Consider the following 26,186-nt stretch of genomic DNA (forward strand, 5'->3'; position numbering starts at 1 on the left):
TCTTTCCATTTATCACAAAAATATATATTTTGCAAGCCACCTTGTAGGGCTCTGAGGCCAATAGTGAGCAGCCTTGAGCTATGCATCAGTTTCAGTTTTAAGACAAAATATTCTTAAGTCTTTCAGCAAGAACCCCAGTGCTCTCATGCTAAGTGAAGAGTGACTGCAATGAAGCTACTGGCATTGGTATAGGGAGGTAAAAAAATACACCTCTGCACATCACATTTTAGTGTGCTCCCTTACTTCTCTTTTATTGTTGTGAGAAAAACATTTCTGTTGGCCTCCTTAAATGAAAGCTAAGAGGATGTAAATAAAGCACCTGGGGAGGCCTGGGGCTGCGGTGGGCTCTTGGCACAGGTGCTGCTGGGTGCAGGTGGAAATTAGTGCTTCTTCCCTGCCTCAGCTGTGGTTCAAAATGGGGCTTTCCAGGGCTGGGCAGGCACCTCCTGTGCTCAGGGCAGGCTCAACCCAACAGCCTTGTGTCTTCCTGTGGTCCAGTCATCACGGTGGTGGTGGAGCAAACGTGTCCTGCAGTTGGTTTCTCTCTGGTTTTGAGCTGCTGCTGTGTGTTTTAGAGAAAGAGCTTTGACTGTCAGATATTCTTATGGGTTAGAAACGGTTGCTCGCTTTCTCTGTGGTCTAGTCCATCCTTATTTACCCTGGCTGTGGGTAAACCCAACTGTTGATTGACACACCTGAGCCTTTTGTGAGTGAAAATAAAATGGAGGTACTGGGTTATTCAGTATTATGGTGTTGTTTTTCCAATTTTGTTAGCTATCTGTAATTCTGGAAGCTTTCTGCTCTGGTTATGTTGAGAGCTTTGATTACACAACATACGATTCCTGTCCTTCAAGAGGAGAAACAGCAGTTGTGAAATTCATGGCTAAGACTCCAAGCAGGAGTGTACTATGGTATGTTACAGTGTGTGGGAAGGGAGGGATGTCTCTGTACTGACCGTTTTCTTATGATTGTGGTCTTGTGTCAAATAATGACGCTTAGGAAATAAGTAATGTGAAGACTATAATATTGTTCTTTGCTCATCTGCTATACACTTATGGAGACCTGCATAATTTCTGAAGTGCTATAGCCATAAAAGAGTTGATTTTCCACACTACCTTGCTTTTTTGAGGGTTTTTTGTTTTGTTGTTGTTTTGGAGATCTCTTCCTGGATAATGATGCCTCTTTTCCTGGTTTCTGGGTATGTACCGTGTTTTTGGTGGATGGAATTGATACATATGTTGCGTGTTGTTTGGGATTTTGCTTTATTTGTTTCTGAAGTGTAATTACTCTTCATGAGTGGTAACTGTTAAAAGAAAACTGAGCAACCTCTCAGCATGGTAGAGTAGCTCAGATCTTTTTAGCCTGTTCCTGCTTTTTCTTCTTCGGTATGGTTTGGGTGTAACCACAGCTATTCCATTGTAACACTCTAGTGCCTTCCTTGTACTGTGCATTTGCTTTGCTCCTAGCTTTCTTTAAGGAGTTATTTGCCAGTAAGAAGAAGGCCTGCACAGAACAGACAGCGAAGCAATTAAAACTGCTGAGGTTGTTTGTTTGTTTGTTTTCCTGGTACTGCTTGCTGTCTCCCCTCTGGTCCAGCAGACTCCTCTTTGATGTAACAAGCTATGTCCTTTCCTTTGAATAAACAGAGGTCTGTCTGCAACTTTTTTGCAATATTGATGTTGAACAACCATGGAGCAATTAAGTTTGGGTAGCCCTACAGTGGCATATAATCAGCACTTTGATGTGTCAGTGCTGCCCATGATAAATGTATGTTCTGCTTTCTCTAAATAATAAAACTGATGTGTGTTGGCACTCATGCTTACGTTCTTGTGCTTTGGTGTTAATAGCAGACTGTGAAGCCAGAGACTTCATCAGGTGTTGTTCTGCATCAGTTACTCCTGAAGAAGTTTATCAATCTTTGTAATACATTCTTGCTAGATGTTTAAGGTTGTATGGATTTCCTATAGTCATTCCCAAAACTTTTTATGAGGTGGAGATCTGTACTTTTTTTTGATATGGCTCTTGTATATGTTACACAAATATATGAAAGGTTTGTTGTTTTAAAGGAACTTTCAGTGGAAAGCAAGACCAGATTTAAAAAACAGGAAAAAAAAAACCCAAACAAACAAACAAGAAAATCACAAAACTGCTCCATTTGGACTAATTTGGTAACTTTCTTAACTGGCCTCAATATAGACTTGAGTAAATCCAGTGAAGTCAGTGCAAGTCCTCTATTGACTCAGAATAGCCTTGAATTAGACTGCAGACTTCTCTTGTGCCATGTAGAAGTCGAATTAGCCCCAGCTTTTCTCGTGTTTTGCAGTTCTTTACTAGCCAGACTAGTTGTTCTACCTGGTTAAATTTTTGTGTCATGTGTTTCATAAGTAATGTAAAAGCTCCTTATTGCTGTTCTAAAAATACAATGTATTCAACAATCTTAATCCAAAAGTGCAAGACAACACAGGTCTCTCTCATTAGTGGATTGTGGTAGGTATTGCTGAATCTAGTTCAAACAATTACTATTCAATTTTATGTCTGCAGGCTATGTAATAAACTGGAATATAGTTTTCACTCTGATCAGTCATATGAGAAATATCTATTTACTGTTGCATACCCTTAAGCATCCTTATTCATCCATACATTCATTCTGGCAAGTGCTGTATACTTTTCTCCATTATATTATGTACAGAGTTAAACCATGGCTCGTTATTTTAGTAGTTAGGCAGCATCTTATCAACGTGCAATTGAAGATGTGCCGGAAGCCAGACACTGAGCCCAAATTCTGAGACAGATGAACTGGGTCATAGCATTCAGCCTGGAGTGTGGCAATGGGAGGAGTTGTGTTGGTTCTCAATCTCTTCAAAATTTTTTTTTGTTGGTTTTTTGTTTTAATAATTTCATGAGGAATAGAAGGAAGTGGTGAAAGGAAAGATTTACTAGATCCTTCTAAAAATAGGCTTATATTCTTGGTCCAAAGTAATATTCTGACATGGTTTTTCCTAAAGCTTTTGTCCTATGGGTACAGAAAATGCAGCATAGGCTTGTCCACAGATGAAGATCAGGGCCTTTTTTGGAGAGACAACACTGCATGTTGTAGTCTACAATAGTGGGCTTTAAAAAGAACAGTTGGACAAGGTCAGGTCAAGGAAGTTGTATTAATGCCAGTCAAAAAGTGAGAGGGAGGAAGTATTCTAAACAAAGAATTTCAAAGTTTGCATAGTTCTTTGGGGAATGTATAGGAAAAGTTAACTTCTCGATGAAATCTCATTGCATTTATCTTCTTCGATTAGCTCTACTAGTTTTCGTTATGTATAGATCAATACAGTACAAAACATGGCATGGAATTGCAAAGAAATGTGAGAGGTGATGGGCAGGCTGAAGGAGCAAAGGAAGCTCAAATCTTGCCTGTGGAGCTTAATTGTCCAGTGAAAAATGTAGCTGTTCATGCAAACGAGGCATTCCTAGTAGAGTGACTGCTGGCGTGTTAGCTTTGACTTCTGCTTAGAGAAAAGAAGGCTGTAACTTGTGGCAATGGGAAGGATCTGTTTGTAAATCACAGGGTGGAGAGGATTATCTTCATTAAGGTCAAGGAAGTAGAACATAATTAATAGGACAGTCTAACTTTGGAGGTGTGGACATAGAATTTAAATAATGCTAATGAATCATGTAAAAAAAAAAAAAATCTGTTTCAAGAGCTCAGGAAAATAAAACTGAATAAATGTCTATTGAATACCTACCATCAGTGGCTATACCAAGTAGCGTAGTGTCACTCAGGCCTTGTGTGTTACACTGTGAGGCTGAAGACCTGGTGCTATTTCAAAATCTATCATGAGTCAGTAAGGTGACTACAGATAAATCTTTCCATGTGTCTGTGGTTTATGGATTTGCTTAGCCATAAATGGGGATAGTAAAGCTTAATTCCTCATTTAAAATCTGTGATATTGAATGTAGAGTAGTCTCCAAACTGTTACTTTTTTTAACTTAAGTCCTTATTAAATGTATAACTTCTTGGAAATGCTTTCTATCTGGTGGTGGTGTGTATTCACCTAATGCTGCTGCTTTGCTTCAAGCAGGTCATCTGCAATCTTCTGACACTCAGCTAATGAGGGCTGACTTGTTTTTTAATCCTTGCTTGGTTCTGCCGATGACTGGTCATGACTTTACTGCCTGGTCACTGGCTTAACTGCATAGTCACAAACTCAACTCAAAGCTGCCTTCAGTGGGAGAAGAGGGCATTTTTGTTCTAAACAGCTGTGAGACTTTAAGGCCTCATCAACTGAGCTAGGAAAAGAGCTGGGTAAAAGAAATTTATGAAGGGCAATATACTACTGCTGAGACTGCTTTGCTTTGTTCTGTTGTACCAAAACCATGCAGACAAATCTAACTTCCACAAAATATTGGGGAAGACCGAGTATTTCTGAATAATTCTTAATCTGAGAGTTCATTTGTATGAAAGCTTAACACAAAGGAAAGTATATGTATGTACCAGGTTATCACATGTGCTCAAATAAACTACCTTTCCAAAGCTAATGCCAGTTCAGGGGGCATGTAATAAAGGAAGAAAGCAGGTAGGCTCCAGAAAAGATCTTGCTAATAAACTTTTTTCTTTTTTTTAAATATGGACTGTGGAAATTGTCTGTAGCACTCGCTATGATTATAGCTTTACCTACTACAAATTTTGCTGATGTTTGGTTGAGAGAGGAATAGCAATTATGCAACACGCAGGTGCCCTGATAGCACTTAAAGGTGTGTTGATGAAGTAAACAGCCCTGCAGGATCAATTTTCCCGTATTTCAAAGCAGAGCATGTATTCTCTAAATCTGCTGGTGCTGAAAGATGTGTCTCTTCACTTGTCCAAATCTCAGTGCCAAACAACTACGGAGAATACCAGTAAAGGAGTGACCTTGTTATATTTCTTGGAGGTTGGGCTCTAATGTATCGTGCAAAGGTAAACAAACACCACAGCTTGATATAAAAAGTGCTCCATGCTCCTCATTAGTGCAAGGATTTAGACTGTTGATAAGGTGAATATGAAGAATTCTCATTAATGTTTTATCTGTGGATCTAAGTGTAAACTGTTACAAAAGAGAGTACAGCATGGGAATGGGGGAAGGTAATGATATTCTCTGCGTTTCTTCTGCATTACCTTTTTAATATGTAGAGAATGCAGAACAATTCCAGGTCCAGCTTGTGCAATTTAAATATTACACTGACTACCATGTACTCATATGAAATACTTGCATAGTGAAATATCCCCTCCCTACAGAAAGTTGATCTCTGCATTATCAAATGTGACCCAAAGAAAACACAGAGGCTACCTTCTGTTGTTCCTCCTGTATCCGCTGAAAAAGTCCTGATCTGTTTCTTTCTAATGCAGACTTCATTGTTCTATATCTAACATCTCAGACACATTGCTATCGCATGCCACTCTAGATCTTTATGAATCTCTTGTACTCTGCGGCTATGTCTGTAAGAATTTCCACTTCCTGATTACACTATTATCTTCCTTCTCTTTGGTGTTGAAAATGCTTCAGTCCTGAAGACCAAAATCAGACCTAGCAAGTAACAAAGCTGAAATTCTGGTGTAACCAGAATCAAAAGAATCCCTAAGGGACACTTCAACACACAGACCACAGGTAGATTCAATAGTTTTGAGTAAAGAACTGACACCAGTAAAACCTTTAGAAGGGTCAAAAAAGAATAATTCCAAAGCTTTTAAGTTAAATTGTTGTAGTTTCTGTTCTGAAATAACAGAGTTATCTGATTTTTTTTTTTAAATGGAATAATTAACCCCTCCAAACATAGATCTTTTATCTCAAACAAATTCATTTCAACTCATTTTCCACTCTGTTTTTTGGCCAGAAAATTGAAAAATAAAGCTATTGTTGAAATCTGGGGTGAGGGGGGGCCATGTGGGGTTTTTTTTGTTTGGGTTGGGTTTTGTTTTGGTTTGGTTTTTTTTTTCCAAGTGATATAAATTCTGTCTTTGGGTGGGATTTCAATTTAAAGGCAGAAATTCAATTTGGATTTCAATTGAAATACCTGAACGGACAGCTTTTTACTGCTGGTGGAGTTTGGCTTGATATCGCTGTTCTAAGTCAGTCAGAAATTGAAGGAGATTCAGGGCCAAATCTATCTGGGGTGACTTAAAGTAGTAATTGCAGTGTAAGAAGGAAGGACAACGTCTCCATGATGTTGGTGTTGTGCACTTACTGACTCCTTCCACTATACAGTGCTAGTTAATGAATTTAAATTGAATTTTGAATAGCTGAATTTAGTTTCAAGACAACTAGATATGCTTTATAGGTGAAAAACAACTTGGAGAGTGAATGAGAAAATGCCTTCTAATATCTTCATTCTGAACATTGAGGGGTACTTCTGTAACTTAATTGTAACTCATCCTTGGATGTATCTCTGTTAAATTTAGGTCTCTAAATAGTCTCCAGCACACATTTGTTCCCAAAATTTCACTTTCTGCACCCTGAGATTTTGCGTAGTTGCAGAAAAATTGTACCACAAAGAGACTATCTTACTGCACAATGGCAGATTTCCTTGGGCTGGTGATGATGCAGGGAGAACTTTGCAGTTGGGGGGGCGGGACACACATACACATACACACGCACGAACCCCAAACACGCACACAGAGACCCTCCCAAAAAAACCCCAAAACAAACCCTCCTCTTCAGATTGAGAGAGGGCTTTTCAGGGGGCTTTTTGTAGGAGACGTTGAGCAAAAGGTGGTGTGAAAGCCCAGGGTCTGGCACACAACTGGCTTTTACCTAAAGTGAGTAGGAAAACTGAGGAAGGTGGGGCAAACCAAGCCTGGGGCCAGGCAAGCATGACAAGGAGCCTTGCTGCAAGGGGAGTTAAGAGGTATAGATGCAGGACTTCTTTTGACTGGAGTAGCTTTGAGAAGATAATGTAGGTGCCTTTGGAAAGAAATGGTAACTGTATTTACTCAAGGTCCCAAGCTGGCACTTTTTTGGAGGAAGGTATTCCCCTTTCTACTGACATTTGTTAACGTGAAAAATGACTGAGCTTGTGGGTGAGCTCCACTTGTGGGTGTGGAAGAATATAAACTGGGAAAAAAAATTGTGAGTTGCTCTTTGGTTAACTGTGGAAAGCTAAGGAAAATTAGTTGATGTTTGTTCATTGGACCTCTGTTCTCCTTTAGAAATGGGGAATGTCTCTGAAGGTAAACTGACTGTCATGGGGAAGAATACAACCTGACTTCTGCTTTTTGTTGAGGATTAATTTTGTTTGCAATGCTTGATGCAGCAAAACTGTATGAAAGCCTTACTCAAGTGAATCTTCACAAATACTGCTTTTTGGAAAAGAAAGTCTCTATTTTGGCAAATACACCACAGCTATCATGAGACACTTCTAATTAACACGGAATTGCCGTCTCTGCCCCATCAGCTGCTATCCAAGTGGAAGAATAGGAAATTTGAATTGTTGGGACTGCTGCCTCTAAGCTTCCCAGTTAGCATTCATGCTTTAATGAAATCTTTGCTTCACAAACCAGTAAGATCTTGTTCTCAAGCTGTTAATGATTGTTCCCAAGATGATACTTCTAGTTTCCTGGACTTTTTTTCCCTTTTTTATTTGCTTCCCTCCTGGGAGGTAGGCACCTAATCTGGGCTCAAAACCATGGTAATGTGGCTGTGCCAGTTCTGGATTGGCCATGGCTCATGTCTGGCTAGCTCCAAACACAGGTCACTGTGAGTCCTCTGCACAGGCACATGACTTCTGAATTTATCTGAAAATGAGCACTGCAACAAAGATGCCTGAGTTTCAAAAGCAATTCTCATATGGTTGCTGGGGGATGTAAGAGGAGAATGGGATCTCGAGTCGTCATGGCTCAAGGAAGCCAGGACTATATTATTATTAGGTCACCTGTATTGCAAATCTGGTGTAGATAATTTTTTTTTTTTTTGAAGTAAAACAATAAGCTACTGTCAAGGGAATTGATTGTGGGTTTTTGTCTCTTCCTCCCCCTCCACCCTCAGTATGCACTATTAATGGTTATGAAGTTAGAGTTGCTTTGTGTTTTGTTCTGCTCTTCCTTAAATGGGGATGTTCCATCTACTCTCTTCTCAAGCCTGATCAAGCCTTTTATTTGATCCCAAATAGTCCAGGTTTTTAGTTTATAGAATTATAAATAAAGGCTTCATATGCCATTTAAGATACAGGTTCCGTCTCATTCAAAAGTGTTTGGCATTTACACTTCTTATTTAAACATGTTAAAGCGCTTCCATTACTAAATACCGCTTGAGGGAACCAAAGAGGGAGAAGAAATTTGGCATGAATCCCAGTGCAATTTGGAGGCGAAGGACTGAGGATGCTCACTATCCTATAGAATGACAGTAATTAAAATTAATGAAAAATCACTGCATGACACCCACCACTTGACATATTTCCTCAGGTGGTTTTTGCAAAAATCTCAGAGGGACCTGTGGCTTGGAGCTTTGAAGTTCCCCTGCCCCTCCTCAGTCTCACCTCTGCTTTCATAAATATAGATAGATAGTTGAACAAATATTCTGAAAGAAGTTCATTACTTAAGACTTTTCTGAAGTAACTTAAGTTCTGTCTTAAAATGACTTTGTAAAATTGCAGTTTTGCATGGGTAGAAGAATCAGCTTTTGAGGAACTGCTAAGCCCAGTGGCAGGGATACATCGCTTCTTCAATAGCCTTGTAGAGTCTACAGGCTCCTGTGGCTCAGCTGTATGCACCCCTGGAGAGTTAGCAAGGCTGGTGGAGGAGAAAAAAACTAAGAAAACAAAACAAAATTTTTTTGTGCGAAGATAAAGCTGTTTGATGGTTGAATAAAAAGAGGCTCTTGGTACTTCAAATGCAAGAATCTGTAGACATGATGATTTGAGAAAAGCTACCTTAAGGTGGCATTGTCTATGGATGAATCCTTTGATAATTTTTTCTTTATTTATACAATTTCAAATGTTGACCGAGTTGCTCAGAGCCAACAACCAGAAGTGAAAGTTCATCCCATAATCAAAAAGCTGTTTTGCTGTTTTGTGCATTAGATGCATAGATTTAGTTTCTTTCTATTGTGCATAGATTTTTCCCTAGTTCATTTACCAAGGGTACCTTATTTTGAAGACCTTTCTCTCATCTGCAGCAAAGAAGGGTTTGGTGATACACTTGTGACTTTTCTATCTCTTTTTATGACTAAATACTGTGGGATAAGGTTGTTTCTGTGCTGGCCTGGCATGGAAGGAGTCTTCTGGAATCAGAATTATCTGAATGCAAAAGTCAAATGGTGCTGTGTTTCATATTTCCTTTTTCTGATTTTTTGTGACCAATAGCAGAACTCCAGTAAGGAATGGGACAAGAACTGTATAGAAATAGTTATTTATTCTTGCACTTAAAATCTTTTGGTTATTTCCTTTTTTCCCTTAGACGTTAGGATCTTATAACAGAATGCCAAAAGGCAAACTCGCTATTTGACAAACTTTGAGGGAGTAGGCCCTCTTTTATGGTTTTTTGCTAGGTGAAACACCTGAAGAAACAGTCCTGAAGGAACCCTAATAGATTGTCTCTTCTTATTGCCACCACACAGTGCCACCTCCCTGGGGGTATGGATTCTCTTTAAGATGAAGGAAATTTCCTGACTTTTTTTTTTTTTTTTTTTTTTTTTTTTTGCCAGAACAATACACTTAGGAGAAAATTCTGATCTATTTGTAAGGATTTAATCTTTTCTTGCTGGGAAAAGATAAACGTCAGTGTATCAGACAGAAGAGCTTTCCGTGTCACTTGGGAGTGACATTAAAAGATTCTTTTGAATCAGCAAAGCATCTAAGATACAAAATCTTGATGCTTTACAGCCTCAGTGTTTAGTGAACAGTCAAGACACTTTATTACCCTAAGGAAAGAGACAGAAGTTGTTTCTGTCTTGGTACTTCTTATTCTGAGTTATTCTTTGTTTTTTGTCATGTTGCAAATCAGCAATGAAGAAAACTCACTCAGCAAGCAGTAAAAACAGCAACAAATGTTTACCCCTTGGGATATGTACTCTGGAGAGAATTCCCCACCCAAAATGAGTAGACACTTCAAGGTCTATGCGTACAAGTTTAGCTTGACTTGGAATACAGGCAGTCAGCCAATCAAGAAATCAGACAATCCAGTTTTTTATTTGAGGTTAAAAAATTTTCTATCTAGCAGGTTAATAAGTTATCCATGAAGCTCAAGAAGTGTCAGAACTGCAGTTTGGAATATCTGATATTAAATCTCTAAAATAAACATTGAGAACTAGAGAAAAGAAATTGCTCTGCAAAAGAATTGGGAAATCATAATATTACTCTCTTCCTCACCCTTTGAACATATTGCTTAATCTATCGTGAGACTGTAATTGCTGTCCTGAAGAAGGATATGCATGTAGGTGCCTTTGGGTTCCACTATATATTTTCTTTTTGGCAGCAATGAGTTGCCTTTCTGTCTTTATTAGTTGTCAGTGTTTATAAATAACCTGAATTTTGGGCAAGATTCTTATGCTACTTTCATGAGAATGAATCCCCTGGTTCTAGTGAAGTTGATAGGAACTTTGTCACTGACTTAATGAAACAATGCTTTTAGCTTGACAATGTATGTTTTCTTATAATATACAATGAAAAAATTATTTAAGTATACCCCATTTAGCACTTTGCCCCTAAATTTTTGAGTTACAGGTCAGTTCCTTTGTACCTTTTCTATGATGGTTTTACAACCTGAACCACAACAGGTTGAATAAGAACTTCTTCCAGCAGTTGCGCATGTTTTTGCAAATATGGAGTTTGTGTTATAATTTATTGGGCCGTGTTATCCTCATTCAGGAATTTTTTGAGAATGGTTAATTATTTATGTAGATGTTGACTATTGAAATATTGTTTGTTTAGAAGTCTATACCAGAAAGTGTCATACCTACGACAACAGTGTGAACACACCCTTAGACTGTAAACTCTTCAGAGCAGGGACTCCTAGTTTTCATAGAAGTGAACAAACCATAGCCTAAGACATATGCATCTGCCTTTTTCAGAGCATATGCATGACTGACAAGTGCTTCCAGGAAAAATTTTAAATTGCTTTCTTTCCCAGAACTATTCAATAGAAAGTTTGCTTTTTCTTTGGTTAGTTCTGGAATTAAATTTTCAGCCTCTATTCTTGTTCGTTAGATTTTGTTTCTTCCTGTCTTGTCTTCTAGGTTTTATGACTACTTATTTATAGGTTTGTTTCTTCCAGGCGGTTAAATTGATCTTTAATTTTATTTCATGACCACAGAGGAAAACAGCACAAGCTCGAGCAAGTTGGGAGGCAGGCAGGTATTGTATGCGCTTTCCTGAGGCTAAACAGACCTTTGCTTTAGTGTCTTGGCTGCTGAAGTGTGCTCCTCTAAGGAAGAGGATGTTGAAGGAAATATAGGGAATTTGTTCTTTTATTAGATTAAATGGAATAAAGATATGTGGTCACTCAACCATACGTGGCCAGTGCAGAGTCCAGATATGTGCTTAGTTACCAGTCTCAAATGACTCAGCCTAAGAGTATACATGTGGGTGTGGAAAGAGCAGAAAGAACAAAATCTCTTGGTAGCAGAACAGATTATCACTTTGAGTCAAGGCTCTGGCCTCTGAAGTTCGTTTGGGATTGGAAATCAAGGTAGTTATAAAGATATTTTATGGCAGGACCTAAGGCCTCATTATTACCTAAAATGTGCCTTTTATTCAAAAGACCAGTGGATTATAGCAATGGTGTTTGCATTTTACGGTTTTAAGCTGTCGAAGAGGAAAGCGAGGCTGACAAGCACCTGAACAGTGCTTGGTACTAATGAAACAGGAGCTGTCTTTACTTGCCAGGCAGCTGTTTCGTAGGTGCAGAGGTGCAACATCGCTTTGGTTTTGCTAGTGATCCCAATACTTTGGGGAATAGGATTTGCCACTTTGTTCCTATGCCTTGAGCAATTGTCATGTTTTCAAAAGGAAATTGCTTTATTACAGTTCCAATTTCCACTTTTTAAATACTTTTTTTCATCTTCACTTTCTCGTTGTTTTTATGGGATGGAGCAAATCATAACTTTGAAAAGATGCAGCAGTTTCTCCACAGACAAGTGGGGCAAGGCACTCAACAAGTCCCTCCATCAGATTGCTTGACATGCTGGCAAGTACCACACTGAATGGCTAAGATATGCGGTTATGCGTAATAGGGCTCTGTAAAAATCCTAGTGCTTGACTCTGTAGTTTAGCGTTCATTCAAGGTATGTGTATATTACATGTAAGAGGATGGCCCTTTATACTGCATTGCAGAGTTCACTCTTGGTTGAAAGCTGTGGCGGCAGTGCTAGACTTAATTTTCTTTAATGCTAGCGTATGTAAAACTACATGTTGAGTACTTCTGTTGGAACTGGAATTTTCTTGTGTTCAGTAAATCATCCCGAAGAGTAGTGACTTTTGAGAACTCACCTCTTGGTCAAATATCAGTAGATTGTGATCACAGCTTCCACTGCATATTACCAGACACAGGAAAACTTAAGTATGTTTGTTTCCTGTGCTGGAACATCTTGTGGAATTAATATTGTGTATGACTTGAGCAAGGAGCGTAGGAGATCCTGTCACTTGTATGTTGTGCTGCACTTCATGTGGATTCTTTTGGGAAGGATTTATCATCCCAGAAGAACATCCTGTATTGTGGTGGATGAACCAAGTGTGGAACAGTTCACCAAATCTTGCAATGCTAGTGCTTAGAAAACACTTGAAGAAAATGAAGAAGATTTAAACTTGAAACAACTGAAAGGGGGAATACTTCTCCACACAGCAGGTAGCAAGCGACCTTCTGGAGCTGGCTGCCCAAAGCAATGGTGGAGAAAAAGAGCATCAACTGTTTTACAAAGGCAAAGACAAATTCATGGACAAGCCACTGGGGACATGGCAGGGATGTTTCCATAAGACCCTCAATACAACAGTTGTGGATGTCAGGGATGTACACGGGGAATGGTCTGTAGAATGTGGCTGGGCATGCATGTTTTTCGTCTAAAAAATGCTTCCTTTTGCCACAGTTGGGGAGATAATACCAAACTAAACAGACCCACCAGGTGTTCCACACCTTCTTTTAGAGGCTCTGTCTGCCAAGCTCGAGTCTGAATTTCTGTGGCTTTTGCCTGCCAGAGAGTGAAACTCTGTGACTAACAAGCACTGCAATATTACTTACATGTTATAGGATCAGTCAAGCGTATGGCTAAACAGGACTTGTCTATGTGCCTAAACACCAGGTGTTAACAGCTGCCAAACAGGGAGTTCACACTGAATCCTTATAGGCTACAATAGAAGCTTGCAGGTCGAGGGACAATAGTGCTTCTGCTAACCCAACAGAATAACATGAATTTGACCAGCAGTAAGCTGATTTGCTCAGGCATCCCCTAATGTAAGTCTTCAGCTTTGGTAAAAAAAAAAAAAAAAAAAAAAAAAAAAGCGCTTTTCTTAGCTAAACAAGTTGTTGGTGCTTTGGCCAGTTCAGGCATCCTTACTTATTTCAATTTTGAAAGCAGTTTTTGAAAATTATCTCAATGGAATTAAAATTTCTGCCAGGCGTATCTCATAAGCATCCCCTTTTCCTTGTCATAACAGTGGGAAAATCATAAAGGGCATACATACAAACATCATACATACAAACAACATACATACAAACCATCTGATTTCAGTGAAATAATTGGATGCACAAATGATTGGGATTTAATATCAGTCTTATTCAGTGTTTTTTCAGGTTGTGCACAATAATGAAGCATGGGATAAATTGTATAAAATACTCTGTTTTGTTTTTTTTTTAATTATTATTAATGTTGCCCAACTTAGAGAAATAGAGCTTACATAGTATTGACTTTTTCTTTGTTTCTTTCTTATCAAGTTTCAGGCATTTTTGGGGGTTTGGCAGGAGTCCCTAATCCCTGAAGCTCTGAATGATTTATCACCTCCCTGTACATGCATTGAAGTAATCATGTGCCAGCTGCATTGCGTGCTCTCCTGTGGCATTCTCGCTCTTCAATCCAAAACTGTATGTGCACAGGCGGAGGCACACCAATGCCTCCCCAGTCAGGGCACTTATCTCTGGGAAGTTTATTGCTCCAAAAACTGTATTTTTAGATGGACATATTCAGGAAATGTATTCGCAAATACTGTTTTATCACTATTTTGTTACCTCCAAAGGAGATAGCTGTGGAGTGTTTCCTCCCAGGTTCTTTGTCTGGACCTCCTGATCCTTTACTTTACCAGTAGTAGCTAGCTCTCAGTCTTTTCTGTATCATCGCTCCATTTTAAAACTATGGGGAAAATAGGCCTTTCTTTTTCATTTAGCCATAAGTCATGGTTTCCTGGATTTGAATTTTTAATTTTTTTTTTTTTTTTAAATTAATCTTCCTCCCATTCTTTCTCTCTTTCTAGATAGTCTCTTATCTGGCAGCTCTCCAGTGGAGGATCTGCCCCAAGTTGAAATCCTGCCTCAGTATTTTCTCGTCATGCCTCAGCTTATTACATGTCCGTGGAGTCATTCTGCAAACAAATTAATTTCTCCTTATCTAGAAATTGTAGAACTCTCTCATTCTGTCCTTCTCCGAAGGATGTTAAAACAAGTCTGTCTGAGGGGCTTTCAGGGCACTGTGTACAGTAGTGCCAGGTGCATCTACAGATATAATAGGAGCAAAAGAGGTTTGAAAAAATGAGAGACAGGAAAAGCAAACTGTTGTGGTGAAAAAAGTTGTTTGCTCTTCTTGTAAGGGTGCTATCACCCATACAGACAAAAACCACGCCCCTTCCCCTAGACCTTGTTTTGGAGAATACTTCAGAAACCACTATGTAAAGGGCATCTATCTGTCCCCCTCCTTCATCTGGATATGGTGAAAAGTTATACCTTGTTTTCTTCCATGCCTCTTCTGCAACCTTTAACAGCGTATCTCAGCATGCTATTGCCTACCAGCTTTGGAGAAGTTGCTTCTTGCTCTACAAATATTCCGTTGGAGATATTAAGAAACTGCATTTTTGTTTGGCTTGAAGTCCAGTTCTTCACAGGGGATTTGGATGGTTGGGAAGCAAAGTGGCATCCTAGGGATCTGAGCATCCCTGTTCTCCTTTGCCAGCAGATGACAATCTGTCACCAGCTAAAAATCTTCCTCAGGCACCCAGGAAAAAAGCAGCAGATTGAGTTAGTTGCCAAGCAAACTGCTTGCTGGGTTTGTGTGAGGTTTTGTACCTCTCTGAGCAAGTTTCTTACTGCAGAACAGATGGGGGTTTTGCTGGGTTTTTGGAAATTTCTTGGGATTGTTTTTTCCAGTCTCACCTTGTATGTAGCTAATCTTTTCTGACTTCAGAAATATCGATCTATGCTACACGATATCCTTACTTCTTGCTACTGAATTCTGACCATACACCCAGCTCTGCATAAGACAACTATTATTGAATTGGTCTGAAAAAGAGAGAGATATAACCAACAGAAGGTTTATTGGCACAAGGAAATTTGATTTAAAAATAAAAAGTTCATTCTAGCATTGGTAGTTAACTCCAGTCTTTTATCAGCTGGATTAATTTTCTAGTCTACTGGAACTGTGAAGAGATCAAAAGTTTAATGAGCAGTGGGGCCTGGATTGTAATACATTATCTTGCTTCTCTGAAAAATATTGCAAAGCCAGAAAATGTTTTTAACGTTGTATGATGTACCATTAGTCAAAATGCAGCCCTTAATAAACTTGCACTCTGCAGGATTGAGTGGTAGTGGCAAAGGAAACATTACACTGCTTATGGCAAACACCCCCAGACTAAAAGCTTGCAAGAAATCCTGGAGCTGACGGCATTAGGATCTCTGCCAGATTCATTCTGGTTTCTGCTCCTAGGTCTCCTATGTTAACTTACATTGTTTCATCCTTTGGACACTGTAAACCTCCTTAGAATACAAAAAAAGACCCCAAAAAGTTTTATATTAAAATAAGTGTTCCATGGCATGTTGTTGGTACATAACCGTAGTTGATTGGTGATAGTTTGCATTGAAGTTGCAGTTTAAATGAGAGAGTTTGAATGTATGCTTGTAAGTCACAGTTGTACCAGGTGTGTTTCTTTCATGATATTGTATACTCATGGGACCATGATCAAGATGCTCTTTTGAAAGCGAGTGAAAGACATCTACGTATACAAAACAGTTCAGACCAAGACTGTCACTTTCTGTGGCGGTGACATTGTCTATATTACATCCTTTGGGAGATCACAAGGCATAGTGATCCTTTGGGAGATCACTGGAGCATAGTAACCAAAATTGTTGGTTCTCTTCCTTGTTCTGCTAATCATATGCTCTATATGGGTCTTTCATCTCTCTGTCAGTTAATTCTTCTCTAACTTATCTTCCTATGACAGGGAAATGGAGCACATAGACTGAATATTCATAGATACTGCTTGTGAAAGATCCTGTAAGTTAGCTTTTCGGGGCAGAGACTGGGTCTTGGTTTGTTTTATACAATGCTGTGTGAGTTTATGTACTTCATAAATTTTTTAAGAAGCAAAAGTGCAGTTTGTGGGAAGGATGTGCTGCTAATGCTCCACTTTGTCTATTTTTAGGAAGACATTTGTCTGCTCGTTTACAGTTGTTGCAATCAGGGACAAATATTCTCAGTCAATGCACAAATTAAAAAAATGTTAATGTGTTGGTCTTGATTCTGATGTCATCTGGGCAGGTGCTGCTCTGAAATAGTTCTATTGAAGTTAAGGAGTAAATCTGATCAAAGATGACATCAAAAGCAGTGTAATCTATAAAGCAATTCTGCCTGCATGTAGAACATACTGGTTTGCAATAAAAGAAGAGAGCTTTATTGAATTACGTTAAATTGTTGTCAGTATGTTAATAGTATAACCAAACCTCATTTCTGGATTTTCTAAAGTGATGATGGAAGGGAAATGGATTGTAGTTCTAACAAGAAGAGCTGGCTTTGAAATTTTTGATGGAGATTTTGCTACAGCAAGGTCCCAATATATGGCTGAGCTTCTTGCATTGTTAAGAACCTGAACTTGCTTATGAGTTTTATTGTTGGCAATAGTCTTCATGGCTGACTTGCAGTGCAGCTGGCACACTGAGGCAAGTTTACATGTTTTGAGTGCAAGGAGATTAAAATACCGATATAATGGGTAAGATAGTACTGATTTGGCATTCTCGGGGTATACAAAATGATTATCCCTGAAGCAATGCCTGATGAGTGTGAATATGGCAACCTTTACCTGGTGGATTTTCTTGCTCTGTACCTACACCCACTCTTGCACAATTACCTACTTAATATATTAGTCTTTCTCACCCTTTTGGCCATTTGCATGAGAGTTGAGTGAATCTCTTGAGTCGAAGCAGAGCTGCAGATCTGGAGCATGGTCAGATCAGAATACCACGATGCTTCAGGCAACGTTTTTAGTTGTGAAAAGCACACAGTTAAATAAGTCTTTTTCTGTTTCATCTAAAAGATCAATTTTCATTTGACAGTAGGCAGAAAGGAGGGGGGGGAAGTCAGAAATGCAGAGTATTAGCGCTGAGGTGGGGAACGCTAACACCGCGTGTTGCCATCTAGTGGAGCTGGTTAAGTTCCAGTGCGCCTGCTAACACCTCCGATTCGAAAAGGCTGATAGAAAACCTACTTGCATGCATTTTGTTTTCTTTTTCACTTTCTCCGTCTTTTCAGTGCAATGCCAATTGACTTCAGCTCTAATACAAAATTTGCAAGAAAACAGAGATGTCTTGATTGTGCATTTGATAGTTTTCTTTTTATTTACAGCACACTAATTATATTGGTTCTATAAAGATTGCTGGTCTCTGAAATGACATGTAGGCTTGTGGTTTTTTGTTTCTGTGGGGAGTGGGAATCAGGAATGTGCATCAGTATCTGGATTAGTATCCTTATCAACTTTGAATAGGAAAGTTTGAATGCTCTGGCTTTGTCTTTTATTCCTTCACAGACGTAGAAAACTAATTTCCTAGGCTGGAAGATCCAAACTGCGTTTGGATGGGGGGGTTGGAGTTTTTTTCTTTGGGTTTTGGGGTTTTTGTGGTGTTTTTTGGTTTGGGTTTTTTTTAAGACTAATGAAGCAGAGAGGAACTTGCTTGACATTTCTATGTTGTGTTGTCACAGAAAAGCCAAGATATCTTGTATTGCGACAAAATTCAAAATACATTGCTGTTAATGCATGTTTCTTCTGGTTACTTATTCACATTTAAGAGAGCCAGTTCTGTAACAAAGGTGTGGTAATTCTTGGGAAAAGCTACTGCTTCAAGGGAAGCAGGGGAGTTACCAACAGATATATTAAATTAATTTAAAATTTTTCATCCAGAACATTTGGTATTTCAGATCCAAATTGGCTCTTTTCTGATCCTGTCTACAGGCAATCTCTTTTATTTCATGTATGTTGTATGTGTTCTGTGTTCCAAGGTATATGATGACATTGAGATGGCCATATGTTTTTGAGGACAGTCATTGGACCAGCTTATCTAGCAAGGAATGCTTTAAATAATAATAAGACAGTGGGAATGCTTTAAATAATAGTAAGATAGTGAACCATCATAAAATAATTCCTATTCAAAGGTCTATTTATTTAAAAATAAAACTTGCCTCTACGCTTGAAGAAGCGTGCTTGTTGGAGATGCAGTCTTTATAGAGAAAGCCAAATTCAGTTAAGTACTGGAAGTTAGCACTTCTAAGTAAATACTATAAAGAATCAAAATGTAAAATCAAGGAATAGAGATAAAAGTGCTTAATTGTGTCATCTACAGCCATGACACATTTAGGATCTGGCCCTTCTCCCTCTGATGCATATGACAAAACATTCATTAACATTTCAAAGCTAGTTTTGAATTCTTTAAGGACTTTTGTTCTTCTAAGGGTAGCTGCCTGCACACACAAAAGTCCCAGTGACTGACGGCAATACTAAATTTCATAAATTCTTTTCAGGCAAGATGCAGAAAAATGTTCCTCAGAACAGGCCTTACTCTAACTTCTCTGTCCCTGAGGACCCTTACGAAAGTTAGCTGAGACGCCTTGGTAACTTGTTAAACAGCTGTAAGCCTCAGCCGCAAATGCGTTTGGTTGTCAGCCTCTTTCTCTGGCTGGCAGATACTGCTATTGAGACATCATTTTCAGCTCACGGATTTGACATAACCATTGCAACTTTCTTCCAGTCTACTCTGTGTTTGCAGCAGCTTGGTTGTACTGTGAGAAGGCCCTGTGCCAGGTCCTTTGTTCCAAATGAAGGATCTAAATCATTTAACGTTTCAAAAACATGCCTAGAAATCAATAGAGGGGATTAGAAAATCAAATCTATTCAAGTTCAGTGCAGAGCCGTAAGGGTTGAGAAAAGTGTCAGAGTATTCTTTGAGTCAAACCTGGTGATGAAGGCCCAGAACAAACCTTCGTAAAAGCACAAAGTGTGAGCTGGAGCCTATGCTGGCGTGAACCTGTTTTGTTCCAAGTTAGCTGAAGAATGCAGACTAACACCAGCTAAAACTTGAGCAGAAAAGCTTGGCTTTGCAGCATGAGAGCATGTTCCATTTAGTAAGCGATAAACCCCAAATCTAACCAAACTTGCACCTCCATCCAGGAAATCAAAACAAAACCCTCTCTCTAGAATTTATAGCTCTCAGGTAGCTCTGGATTTGAACTTTCTCTCTACTCTCTATCCATTCCTGCAACATAAATTACTCGTACCAGAAGAGCAGAGGGATTGTATTTAGAAGAGCAGAAAGCAAGCTCTCCAAGCAGAAATTGGGACGCCTTACCGAAGAGAAGGGGAACTTGACAAACACACAAATGAGCCTGTTACTTTCCAGAACAGCAACATTGAAAACAAGCCTGGAGACCATTGTAAAGGGACTGCATGGAGCTGGGCAAACCTGTTAGCAGTGATAGAGTTGAACAAGTGAGGAACTTCTCTTAACAAGTTGGAACAAGTTACTATCAGCATCCTCAAAGGAAAAATCAAATTTTGTTTCCAAATCTGAGCTCAGATTTCTAAGGCTGGGCTGGAGATAGCTGAGAGAGGTGGGAATTGGAAGAGGAGAGAAAAGATGGTTTTCTTTACTTGTACAATCTCTCAACTTGGATACGAGTTGATCAAAATCTGTATTTATTATACTGCAATTAAAGCTGGTCAGAAATATCACTTTTTCCTGTGCCCTAAAAGAATCTCTGACAGGAATTTGAAACAACTTGCAGATTTAAAATGAAGGAAGATGGATGCTCAGTTGGGACTTCCATTGGAAAAGTTTTCAGGAGCACTTCTGCAGAGCTTTTCCACTCTTATACCTGGAGCTTGAACCTTTGTCTCCCACCTTCCAGTGAAACGTGTAATAATAGGGATGTCCTTGGGGAAAAAAGGATTCTGCCAAGAGCCCCTCTGGTTTTTGGGGGTAAGCAAAGTGGGGGGGGAGGTATGTTGGGTACTTTCTCTCTGTTTTGTCTTAGGTATACTTCCAGAATACTACTTCCATTTTAGATCAAAGAAAAATGCAAAAGCACACTAGAAATCCTTTTTCAGTTTTTTGCTGTGGTTTGGTGTTTTTTTGCTTCCTCCCCTTCAGTTACTGTCTGGTCAATCTTGACAGGCTTTTAATGCTCTGCCAAATTCTCTGGGAGCTGAAAAGACCATCCTTCTAATGGATATATGATGTAATTATATTTCAGCATCCTCTAAATTGGTCCCTTCTACTACCACAGTGGTCACATGTACATGCAGTAGAAAGTTTTGCTTTGTGCATATGTATTTAATGAGGATGTGGCCCTAAACTATCACAGAGGTCCAAGAGAGCCAGCTGTACAAGAGCTTTCGGTACCCAGAGCTGGCTGTGATGAACTACGAACATTTTTCATTTGTCTCATTAAATAATTTCTCCGAGGTAATAATCGAAACTTCTTTTTTTCATTATTCTGCTACAGTACTAAGTGACCAGAAATGTGAAGAAAAATCAGGGTGGAAAAAAAACCCTTCAGGACTTTAAAAGTTGGCCTTTTAACCCATATTTTCAACACCTAGCTTTAGCAAGGCTTTGGTGCAACAAAGGCTGATGACTGATCCTCGTGCTGTCGCACTGTGTGGTGCTGATTTCCACCTACCCGTCTGCAAGCTACTGCTTATAGAAAAGCAAAAAAGCTCTACAGACCTGTTTGGTTTTGAAACTAGAAACATGCTCTTTTGACTCTTGGTGTACAAACTGCGGCTCAGCATTACTCACAGAGTTAAAGGGGGTATGTGGAACACTGACACTACAAATTGCAAGTAAGAACTAGAAGCTGTGTTTCTATTGGAAGCGTTACTGCATTTTCCTCATCTGACCTCATGGAGGTTTTTATGTAGAGATTGGCTGGAAAGCAGGAGTCAGGGGCGTATACTAACTTGGGTTTGGATGCTTTCTAGTAGTATTTTGTGTTGCTGCATGTGCTTGAATCGCAGTGTTTGGATTCCCAAAACTCAGGGAATCAGTGTTCTGGGCTTAGACTCAGTCTGCTTTCTTGTTTCTAAGTCCATTTACAGTTCATAACTTGCCCTTGTTTAGAAATGTTTTCTAGAACATACACATGGACAGTTGACCCAGACGCAAAAATACAAATGTGTTATTTTGAACAAACAAGGCATTTTCTTTGAGAATATATTATCGTCACTAAGAAGTAACACTACTGTAGGAAAGAAAAAAAATCAGCTGGATACAAGCTCGTTCAGTAGCCCCTCTGACTGTTACTGAATGTAAATGCTCACCTGTAACAGAGTTGGTTCCATGTATTATAAAATCCCCTGTTAACTTAATGGTGTAATCTGCATGCCTAAATAAATCTCATTAAGGTCACTGGTGATTTTCCTTGGACAAAGATCATAGAAGACCCAGGTCTTAAATGGTAGCTTTACAGAAATTGTTTAAACGTTAGATAATGATGCTCTCTTTTTTACTCTATACTTCATTCTGCAATTAGTATGCTCAGAATAGCTTGGATTGGTTTTGACCAGTTTTGTTTTTTTCACAGTCAATATTTCAAGTGAAAACTGAAAAACAAAATAGATATGGAGTTTGGATAAAATAAAAAAGAGACGAGAATTGTTTAAGGAACAGCAGATTTTTAACAGCTTTAAAAAAAAAAAAAAAATCAATTTCCAGCAGTAGCAATTATGGAATGGACCACTAGAACGTGACTCCAGGCAGAGAGAGTGACTGGATAAAGGAACCCAGACAGTTTTTCGTTTGATCAGTCCCTGAGCAGATTATGAGAAGCTTCCCTGCAAGAGCAACAAGCCAGACTCTGTGATGCTGGGGCTTCTTTGTCCTATGGCTTTGAATAGAAAAGTAAGTTGCAAACACCCATGTTTTAAACTCAGAACAACACTGTCACCTGCAAAGCACTCGGCTAGCTACTGTTGTGGGCTAACCCCAGTAGGCAGCTAAGCACCTACAGTCAGTTGCTCACAGTTGTGCTGTATGTTTTTGTTTTCTTTTCAGAGCAGCTTCCTGTATTTTGGTCATATAGAATTACACACAAGTTAAAGCCTAAGTTGAACTATTTGGGTATGCCGCAGTTCAAAGAAACACAGGACTTCAAAATGCTGACCAAATACGTATCACTTCTATATGCTGTTTCTATGCTACCTTTCAAATTTTGTGATAACTTAGTACAAAGAGACTCTTAATGATGTGAATTTGCAGTGATTTAAAAAAAAAAATCCTGAGAATTGTCTCTTGTGATTAAAGAGGCTATAAATCAAAGCGTGTAGGTAACTTTCTAAATCTTGGCTTTCTGCGTAAGTTCTTTGATCTTTAAATGCAGATGTTCAGCCCGGTGCCACAGTAGAGTCCAGCATCAGCTGACACCGGAGCCCTGTGTCACCTTTTTCAAGTCAGTTCAGTGCCCTGCACCCTCTGCCCTGAGCACCCGCACCAGCCTCCTGCGGCCCCTTCACAACCTGGTCTGAGGAAACTCTGTGTGTGCGGGGTTAGGGTTCTGTGTGACTTCTGTGGCTTCTTATTCTCTTTGAGCTGGTTTTGCCTCTTCAGGTGTAATAATCTCTCAGACCTTAGGAAAATCGATTAGACCGGAGAAGCAGTTGTTAAATTTCAGTGGCCTCCATAGCTGGAAAACATATAAAACATTTTAATCAAATAGTTCCCACTGACCCAAATGCCTATTGTTGCTTATAAAAAAAAAAAAATAAAAACAGAGTAGTGCTGAACACACATATTGCGTTTTGTGCTGCACCAAAGTAAAATAAATGACACGTACTGTGTAAGCAGGTAATAACATCTCCCAAACAGAAGAGTTCCTGTGTTAATCATATTTGACTTCTCTAACTGGCTTGCTTCCTTCTCCCAACCAAGAAAGCAGGTTGCTGAAATTGTGACAAATGCTTGCACACTTTATGAAATAAAAATTGTATTCAATCTTTTTCCCCAGTCCACTGTGCCAAGAATGCTTCAAATTAATTGTATGGCCATGTTTGTAGGCTTCCTCGATCTAAACTTTTTAATGGAATTCCATTTAAACTCGTCTCTAATATGTGTCTTGTTCATGCTCTTTCCTTTGCACAGTATAATGGATTCTTTAAGCTTTGAAAGTGAGTTGTTGTGGCCTAAAGTAACAAATCAGTTTTGGAATGCATGCTGTCTGTTGTAAATGATTTGAGGGTAATAAATTTTCTGGTACAAAGCAATAGGCAGAGTTTTCATAATGTTGAACAGTTTAGACTTGTCTTGAAGGGAACAATGTCGCTAAAGCGGTGCGCTGTTTCCAACTATTTGTTATTACAAAAGACAATTTTTTTTTCCTTAAGGTAGAATCCTCATCAGATTTCATGCTTTGCTGTAACTTGTTTTATTTCATATGTTAGACAAATAAAAATATTTCAGCATAGTTGTGTATCTGTTACATCTTTTAATGTAAACTTTTTTTTAGGTTGCTTAGGAAAGCTTATACGTGTTACCCTTTATTCTAAAAGCCCGTTAAAGTGGATTTGATTACTCTTAGAACTTTTGATATGCTACGTTTGAACCTTGAAAACTGAAAAGTGCAGGAGATGTATGTGATACCTTAAATTTAACATGATGGTTTTTTTCAGCACTCAGTAGGTTCTCTCCTTGAAACATACACAGATGGTGATTTCTAGAACTCTCCCTTCCCCAGAAAAATATGGGAAACTAACTGTTTGGTGCTCCAGACAGCTCTCGAGTTAGAACTGGATTTTGGTAAGACTAGATGTGCAATAACTATTAATAGACAAGACTATTCCACTTTTCCATGCCGGTAGCTGTCTCATTGGTTCTGGGTGTTATGCAAGCTATGTGAAGCCTGGAGTCTTTATCTGAGTATCCAGTTTTAGTGACTGCAGTGCAGGAAAAATCAACCTCCTTAATATCCGGCAGCCATGAGTGAGTAACTTTCCTTTACTAACACTTTCCTTTCCCCACACCCCCTTTCTTGCTGCAATACCGCAGGGTACCAGCCTAGAGGGAGACAGTCAAGATGCCTCCTTTTTACAAACAAGACAAAATGACTTTAAAGTTCTCTTGTGTTAGGTGCTTGCATGGTGAGTCCCAGTGTTATTCTCGCTTACTGACAGTCTTGGTCTTCTATTTTCCCTCCTGCATCAAAAACCTTAATGGGGTTGACTCCGCAAAATGAAAAGTAGTAACTGTAAGCCAAATCCAGTGGGAGAAAGCAAGCATTTGACACAAAAAATCAATTAATAGTAGGGAGTTGTTTAACAATACTTTAACAGATGTTTACAAAGCCACTAAGTTGTTGATGAGAGAAAAGACTGTGATGAGCTGGTTTTTCCCTTTAAGGTGAAGAGAAATCCTAAGTTGAAAGGAAGTGAAAGTGGCTGCAAAGAGGCTGATGTTAGTGAATACTCTTTGGGTGACTGCTGGGGGCAGCAAAAGAGGTGAGGAGCTATATGGGGCCAGTGAAAATAAAGTCCCTTTCTCCTGAGAGCAATAGGAACAAAATAAATTCTTTAGTTGGATACTACAGTGCTATTATTGAATCATTGGCAATCCAGACAGGTAGGTCATAATTCCTAGTAGGAAAAAGAGATGATGTGTTCATGTAGTAGGACAGTGGAGTACTTGCTCTTCTAACAGGCAACACCAATGATGCAAGTATGATGTAGTGTCTTTACATGCTAGACATCCAAAAGCTTTCAAAGAGTTAAGTAAGGAAGTCTGTGAACTGTTATTGTTGGGGAAAGGGAGGTAGTTTCCTGATTCTCACACCCTCCCCAGCTCTGGGAAAACTGGGAAGTTCTGGAGTTGCACCAGGACTTTATATTAAAAATACACAAACTGAATGACAGGAGAAACTGTAGACCTGCTAGATGGAGCATATCACACACAAAATACATGATTTATGTATTTGACTAGATGAATGTTTCTGTGTCAGCCAATCAATGTGACCTCAAGGAAAATAACACCTAGGTGTAAGCTTTGTATGCAATAACAAGCTTTGTATGCCATAACAAGCTTTGTTAATCAGGTATCTAGTAAGAAATACCAGTTTGTTTTGGGTAGGGTGTTCCTTGATTAAATTGGAACCATGGAAGGAATTTGTGCATTCAAGATGGATTAAAATCTGCTCAAATGAGACCTCTGACTATAAACTGGGAAGTAATCATTGAGTGAATGGGCTTCTAAAGCAATCTTACTAGGCTTGACCCATGCTACTTTGTTTTTATCCTTAATCTAGAAAGAAAAGGAATGACACTGAAAAATGTTTCATGCAGAGGATAGAGCTGGTTGCTGAGAGCCATCTGAACCAATTTGAGACTGAGTCTCTAACTGTGAAAGTAGCTAACAGTTTGCTAGCAGTTGCATTGGATTCCCCATAATAGACAATTTTAAAGAAAATATTGCTGTCTTGACATTATATCTTTTACTGAACACGAAACTGAAATTTGTATGGGAAACTTGCTAATTAAATGGAATAGTGAGGCCTCCGTCAGCCACGGTAGCGGTTATGCAACTGATGTCTTCTATCTGGTGATAGCTCTGCACGCAAGTATCGTGTTCGGTTAGCAAGACAAGAGCCATAGCGTAGACATGTTGAAGACTGACAGTAAAAGCACTTCAGCTGTAAAAGCTTTTTGTACAGCCGTTGCGATCTGTAATACACGTAGGGCTGCCCTCCCCTGAGCCAAGAGGATCAGTGCACAGATAGGCAGGAGGT

Source organism: Calonectris borealis, chromosome 10 (assembly GCF_964195595.1).
Source record: "Calonectris borealis chromosome 10, bCalBor7.hap1.2, whole genome shotgun sequence".
Classification (NCBI taxonomy): Eukaryota; Metazoa; Chordata; class Aves; order Procellariiformes; family Procellariidae; genus Calonectris; species Calonectris borealis.